The sequence below is a fragment of the Hyalella azteca genome, unplaced genomic scaffold, assembly GCF_000764305.2.
Source record: "Hyalella azteca isolate HAZT.00-mixed unplaced genomic scaffold, Hazt_2.0.2 contig13692, whole genome shotgun sequence".
Lineage (NCBI taxonomy): Eukaryota > Metazoa > Arthropoda > Malacostraca > Amphipoda > Hyalellidae > Hyalella > Hyalella azteca.
The window spans coordinates 229,728-237,238 of record NW_025943604.1 but is presented as its reverse complement, the minus strand read 5'-3'; the positions used below and the strand labels follow the sequence as shown (position 1 = coordinate 237,238).

Below are 7,511 nucleotides of genomic sequence, written 5' to 3'. Positions count from 1 at the left end.
ACACTTTCATCATAAAATTCACATCAAATTCATTCATGACAGGTATGAACAATTTAAGGTACGGTAATACATTCCAGAAACGTAGCCTAAAATCAAAACAAAAATGGAGAAAAACAAGTTATAATTCTTTAAAAAATGAGCATTAATTTCTGCATGCAAATATTACTTAATTAAAAAATATGGCATCTTGAAAAATTATCACATAAATATCGCAATTTGAAAAATTACCGCACATATATCGGACCTAGAAAAATTATTACAAAAATATCACACCATGAAAAAATATCACAAAAATATCGCACCAAGAAAAAATATCGCACCAAGAAAAAATATCGCAAAAATATCGCACCTTGAAATATTATCACATAAATCTCGCACGTTGAAAAATTATCACAAAATATCGCACCTATAAAAATTATCACAAAAATATGGCACCTTTAGAAATTATCACAAAAATCTCGCACCTTGGACTCGCATTTGGCCTGCGAGGTTGACCCTCTGTGACTTGTCGACGATGATGACGATGTTGACCGCGACGGTGAAGACGAGCACGAGCAGCAGCGCCCCTCGCAAGATTTTCGTCGTCAGTCGACGAGCGCTGGAGCGCAACAGGACGAAGCGCATGCTCCTCGTCAGGGTAGTGCTGCTCTTAGAGCTGTAGCTTTGTGGCTGGAAATGTCGGGGATCTGAAGTTTTTCTATGGAGGTCATGTTCATGACAATCGAGGGAACCGGAGAAAAATGAAGATGGAACTGACGACGAGTTATAAGAAGAAGATGAAGAAGACGAAGAACAAGAAGAAGGAGAAGGATAGCCAGAGCGACAAGCGTGTCGAGTATCACATGGAGAACGTGCTGGCACGTACGGGGAGGCCTTAGGGTTTGGTAGCCACGCATCCATGGTTGTCATCTCAGCGCGGTCCAGACTACGCCATCTGCACAGAGAAACGATATGCAATAGCGGACAAATGAGAGTAATTTTCAATAGCTCTTAGGTGTTCGGTGAAAATTCGGTGGGATTTCAGTGAGGTTTCAGTTGAGGAGATCTCAGTGGGTTTTCATCTACTGGGATTTAAATTGGGTTTCAGTTACTGGGGATTAAGGAGGGCTTCAGCAGCAGGGATATCAAGGTGGTTTCAGTCGATACCAAAAAATTTCATGAAATCGAGGTTTAGAAAAACAAATTTGACGCTGCAGTTACATTATTCTAGCATAAAAAACGTGCAAAAATACCTCGCGTCTAAGCTATAGGTAAACTAAACAGTAAAATCTCAATCTCCACGTAAAAAGATGAATACACTAAATGATTGTTTAAACTGAACTTGCCTTTAGTAGAAACCAAAGATTCCAGGCGTCAAAGCCTTAGCCTTTACATTGGATCAGAAATTTCACAGGACGACCCTGCCTTAGTGCTTTAATCCTTTAGGTCTGAGCTGAAAATTCAAGGACACAGCGGCATGAGGCGTCACAAGTTAATGCTATTCATGAGGCCAGCGGCGGTGGCCATGAAACGAGTCCCAAGTTATGAGCTTATATTGCTCTTCATATCCCTCGCATAATCAGGAATCATTCTATGCTTAAGTGTAGAAAAAATCCAGGGATAATTGGGTGCCAAATAAAAATACTGCATGTTTAAAAAATTCTTGAATCCCCAAAATAATTCGAATATGACTAAAAATCCAATGATGAATGGATAAAAATCAGCAAGGTTGCACGATTTGCGAGTATGATAGAAGCTAAATTCTTGAAGCCTGAATCCCATTCTAGGTTTCCTAGGCACTCCATATCTAACCCAAGTTTTGAAATGTTTTCAGTTATTTTTTCACAAGGGATATATCAGATAATCTTTTGCCCACAGTCTGTTACCTACTTAAAAATAAAAAAAAAATTCTATACTAAAGGAAGTAGCTGTATAGCTTACATCTTTCATTTAATTCGACGGTTTGATCAGTATTATGATATAATTGCTAACTAATTTAAGTGATTCATAAACATCTTGCTTGATTACAAGTCAAATATGAATTAGGAAGAGATTATGAATTGTATTATTACTGCATAAACTTAATAAAACCAAAATATTTGAACTTTTTATATTATATTTAAAATATTCTACTTTTTAGTGCACAAGTTAAGAATTAAGCTGGAGCCACTTTCATAATAACTTGATACAAAAGTTTATTTTCAACGTTCCACCTGCATAAGAAAATAATTGCAGAAATTTCATACAACGGATAAAATAAAAAATTAACACACTTACGTTAATATAATAGAAAAAGGAACACCAAGAAACAGACTAGAATGTAGTCACTATTTATCAGAGACCAGGCAAAAATGGCTCAAAGTTGAGCACGCATAATAGCGCCGGGCGACAGCTGCGCTCTTCATGCGCTATATTGAAAAATAAGCTCGACCATTAACCTATTTATGAGCTATTTAGCGCACACCAAATATTGAAATATTGCAGACTTATAATTTACAGCAGCAAAACTGCCCGCGCCCCTTCGTTGCTGTGCGATTTACTGCGCTATTGTCGTGGTGTTTGTCTGCAGACCGGCAGGAAGACTTAAGCGTATTTGCAGACCAGCAGGAAGACTTAAGCGTGTCTGCAGACCAGCAGGAAGACTTAAGCGTGTCTGCAGACCAGCAGGAAGACTGAAGCGTGTCTGCAGACCAGCAGGAAGACTGAAGCGTGTCTGCAGACCAGCAGGAAGACTTAAGCGTATTTGCAGACCAGCAGGAAGACTTAAGCGTATCTGCAGACCAGCAGGAAGACTTAAGCGTGTCTGCAGACCAGCAGGAAGACTTAAGCGCATCTACAGACAAGCAGGAAGACTTAAGCGCATCTACAGACAAGCAGGAAGACTTGAGCTTGTCTGCAAACCAGCAGGAAGACTTGAGCGTGTCTGCAGACCAGCAGTAAGACCTAAGCTTGTCTGCAGACCAGCAGGAAGACCTAAGCTTGTCTGCAGACCAGCAGGAAGACTTGAGCGCATCTACAGACAAGCAGGAAGACTTGAGCGCATCTACAGACAAGCAGGAAGACTTGCGCGTATCTGCAGACCAGCAGGAAGACTTAAGCGTATCTGCAGACCAGCAGGAAGACTTAAGCGTGTCTGCAGACCAGCAGGAAGACTTGAGCGCATCTACAGACAAGCAGGAAGACTTGAGCGTGTCTGCTGACTTAAGCGTGTCTGCAGACCAGCAGGAAGACTTAAGCGTGTCTGCAGACCAACAGGAAGACTTAAGCGTGTCTGCAGACCAGCAGGAAGACTTGAGCGTGTCTGTAGACCAACAGGAAGACTTGAGCGTGTCTGCAGACCAGCAGGAAGACTTGAGCGTGTCTGCAGACCAGCAGGAAGACTAGAGCGTGTCTGCAGACTATTACGCGTGACTGTAGACCAGCAAGACGACAATGAAAAAAATTGTCAAATTTTCTCGAAGACTGTCCATCATTGGATGTTTGGGTGCCGAGAAATAAGCTACGCTTTGCAGCGCTTGTGACCATTTAACTATTAAATATACTAATAAATATTATTAAAATATACAAGTCCTTTGCATAAGTGGTAAGCAGCAAAAGCGCACGTAGTGCGTGCATGCGTACATAACATTGCGAACGTTATCGACGCCTCAAGTTAAGTCAAGTCAAGCCTCAGTTATCGACGTCTGCGTGGGGACCTCATTGAAGTACACAAGTATACTCATGGTCTATACAAGGTCCCTGAAGGGTTACTAGAATTTGAAACAAGAACCAACACCAGGGGCCACGGCTATAAGCTAAAAAACTGCGCTGCAACATCTCCACGCGACAAAATTTCTTCACGCTTCGAATCACCGACATGTGGAACAGCCTCCCCGATGACATCGTTGGCGCTCCAAGTATGAACGCGTTCAAGAACAGACTAGATAAAGCTATGGAAAAATATATGTTCACATTTGAAATGCCTAGCTCCTTATCGAACCCGGTGGAAGTCTAGTAGCTACTTCAAACTATCGTCAGTCATGAAAAGATCCGGTCAAATGACACGATTTTAGACATCTTCTGTGAACAAGGCACGAAAAGGAAAAGAATCGGCGACAGGCCACATCAGGCCTGCACTTCAGCGCCGACATCACTATGTTATGTTATGTTATGTTACATAACGCACTCAAGAGGCGCGTACGTTATAATGTACAAACTTGAGCAAGGCCGTTCAGACAGTCACACATTACGCGATAACAAGAGAACAAGAGAACAATGTTCTTACTGAATACGCCATTGTGTTAGAAAAGTCGTAAAAAATTATATACATCTCTAAAAAACAATGTGGTACCATGACATCACGCGTCTGACCAATTCTGCGGAAAATGCAGAATTATTTTTACTAGAATTAAGTTATGGATTAAATTACAGTATTTTTACCAACGCAGTGAACAGTGCGACAGATCTGAACACTTAAATTGCTCATAAATTACAATGACTGAGATTATCTTGGTACCGAGACTAGTTTCTGCCTTAAGGGAACCACCAAATAATTACGAATGTACAGATAAAAAACGGCATAGTTATTACAAAATAATACATACTGCATCACGAAGTTAAGAGATAAGTTGATAACATTAGCCCTGGACAATAAAAACAATTGAAGTGAATTCAATCTTTCAGAAGACAAAAAAAGGGTTTTAATTTCAATTCAAAACTCCATCTAAAAAAAATTACAGCATTAAAAGCCACGAAAGTTCGAAAAGTGACGCAGCGGTTGTCGGCAGCGATCACCTTCACGCATGCCCGGCTAGCTCAGTCGGTAGAGCACGAGACTCTTAATCTCGGGGTCGTGGGTTCGAGCCCCACGTTGGGCGAAATCTTTTTTGAACCCCGTTTGGATTCGTCATTTTAGTCTATCGCTTATTAAAATATTCGTTATAAGATAAGACAATTATAAGCCAACACTTAATATTTGTAATGTAATTCGTGTGCGATTGTAATTCTTCGTATTGTAAAATAAATTAGACGCACGCAGCTGTGACCGTAACCTTATCCTTCAACGATGTACCGTCCCAGTATCACGGTATCCTATGCTGAAATTCAGCTACATCGCGACTGCATTAGTTTTCAGGGCCACATGACATCATATACTGTACACAACGTACAGGCGAGCCTATGCTGCACAGGCGAGCATATATTGTACAGGCGAGCATATATTGTACAGACGAGCCTATACTGTACAGGCGAACGTATACAGCACAGACACCGTAGCCATCACGTGAGTCTCACTGAGCGCGTGGTCGCAGCGGTGGAGGCTTGGCTCAGACGAGCGCGTCGCTATGGCAACCACGCGCAACATGGAGATTATATGGCGTCAGGGGCGGCATGAGCAACATATTTAGGGGTTTATGGATGATTTTAGAGATGCAAGTCAGAAGTCGATTCCCGCCGCCATCTTCTTTAAAAAATCTAGAGAGATTTTCAACTGAAGAATGGGTTAAAATTCCCTTGGAAAAATTCACTATTTGTATGAATCAATACCTCGGAGAATTGGGGCTGTAATTGCCGCAAAAGTGGACCTACACCAAACTAAAATATATTTTGTTGTTGATTTCTCAGGTTTTTCTCTTATTTTGTGTAACTTATGTATGTTGTCCTCATGATGTCACGGCGTGAAACAACACAAATTAGTGCCAGCGATATTGAGTCAATAACCTTAACATTCAGCACAATTAATAGTGTCATAAATATAAATGCCTGCTCCTAATGTTGTATCAGAAATATGAATGTTCGCTGCAGAACGTTGTGTCAGAAATATGAATGTTCGCTGCAGAACGTTGTGTCAGAAATATGAATGTTCGCTGCAGAATGTTGCGTCAGAAATATGAATGTTCGCAGCAGAATGTTGTATCAGAAATATGAATGTTCGCAGCAGAATGTTGTATCAGAAATATGAATGTTCGCAGCAGAACGTTGTATCAGAAACATGAATGTTCGCTGCATAATGTTGTATCAGAAATATGAATGCTAGAATTCTGTGTCAAAAACATGAATGTTCGATGCAGAATGTTGTGTCAGAAAACATCAATGTTCACGACAGGACGCAGTGTCAATAAAACACGTATGTTCACAACAGGAAGTTGCGTAAAAAAAAACACTAAACAGAAATGCGTTCCAAGCCAAGGTGCCATGCAAGCAGGTCGAATTGTTTATAAAACATGCAAAGAGTTACGAGCAATGCACGGCAGCGCTTGGTTCGTATTAACACGCAACATGTATACGGGACAAACATGCAATAGAGTACGTGCGTTCCATGCATGGTATACGTACCATGTTAAGTATGAGCTTTAAATCAATAATATATGCTTATTATTATTACTATTATTATTCTACGATGTATTTATCGTGGCGTCTGGTTCAAACGAACTTCGAGGGCACGCTACACATTATTAATATTAAATTCATGGTCATTTGCAATAACTGAACACTAATCAAGTTTTGAAAACTCTTCGAAAATATCAGCGTTCCTTTAGCACGTACAATTTTTTAGCCACCTTGTATATAATAGGAATAATAATAATAAGAACAAATTAACTGAGTCAGTTCACTGGCTGATAATGAAGACTGAAGCGCACAATCGCAGCCTCGAGACTGCGTTGGGCAGAGACAGAAATGAGACGAGGCATCAAGACGACGAGGCTGAGAGACACAACTCAAGACGAGGCTGGGAGACATAATTAAGACGAGGCTGAGAGACATCAGTAAGACAAGGCTGGGAGACATGACGATGCTGGGAGACATGACGAGGCTGGGAGACATGACGAGGCTGGGAGACATGACGATGACGAGGCTGGGAGACATAATTAAGACGAGGCTGGGAGACATGACGAGGCTGGGAGACATGACGATGCTGGGAGACATAATCAAGACGAGGCTGGGAGACGATCACGACTGCAAAGGTCATTCCCAGACCAGCACTTGCCGCTCACAGGCGAACGTGATGTTGCGTGCGACAGCTCTGGGTTCTTCCCGTAGTTAAAAATAAGAAAAATTTTAACGATTGAAGAAATAAAATAACTGTTTTAAATACAAACAGATAATGATGGTGGTTGAAGCATTTAGTACCGAGTAATGAAAGGCCAATATTTAAAAACCTGAAATGTAGTCTTAATAAAAACGTTTATTTTCAAGGAATACGAATATCAATGAACTGTGGGTCAAAATGAATGCCCCGGGTGAGGATCGAACTCACGACCTTCAGATTATGAGACTGACGCGCTGCCTACTGCGCTACCGAGGCGGTTATCTTGTATTCATTACTATAACATCTCTTAAAAAGGTTACGACAATAAATGATAACTCGAGATATTTAAATCATTATTGTGCTTCTCGTGATAACAAATGATCTTCTCCTGCGACAGTTGCTGGATCCCCACGCGGAAAAGATTCCCCACGCTGGATCCGCCATTCAAAGAAGACTGTTTAGCCACAAAGTTACAGCATTGAATTTTATGATATACTAGTAGATATTTCTAGAAAAAATGCCTTTG

At 41.0% G+C, this 7,511-nt stretch overlaps 2 non-coding genes across 2 annotated transcripts; one reads left to right on the top strand and one right to left on the bottom strand.

The window, feature by feature from the left end:
• The first annotated feature begins 4,762 nt into the window (after positions 1-4,762).
• On the top strand, positions 4,763-4,835 carry Trnak-cuu. Its single transcript has one exon. It is a non-coding gene; the product is annotated as a tRNA-Lys (tRNA).
• Positions 4,836-7,188: 2,353 nt separating this feature from the next.
• Positions 7,189-7,261, bottom strand: Trnam-cau. Its single transcript has one exon. It is a non-coding gene; the product is annotated as a tRNA-Met (tRNA).
• Positions 7,262-7,511: the final 250 nt, after the last annotated feature.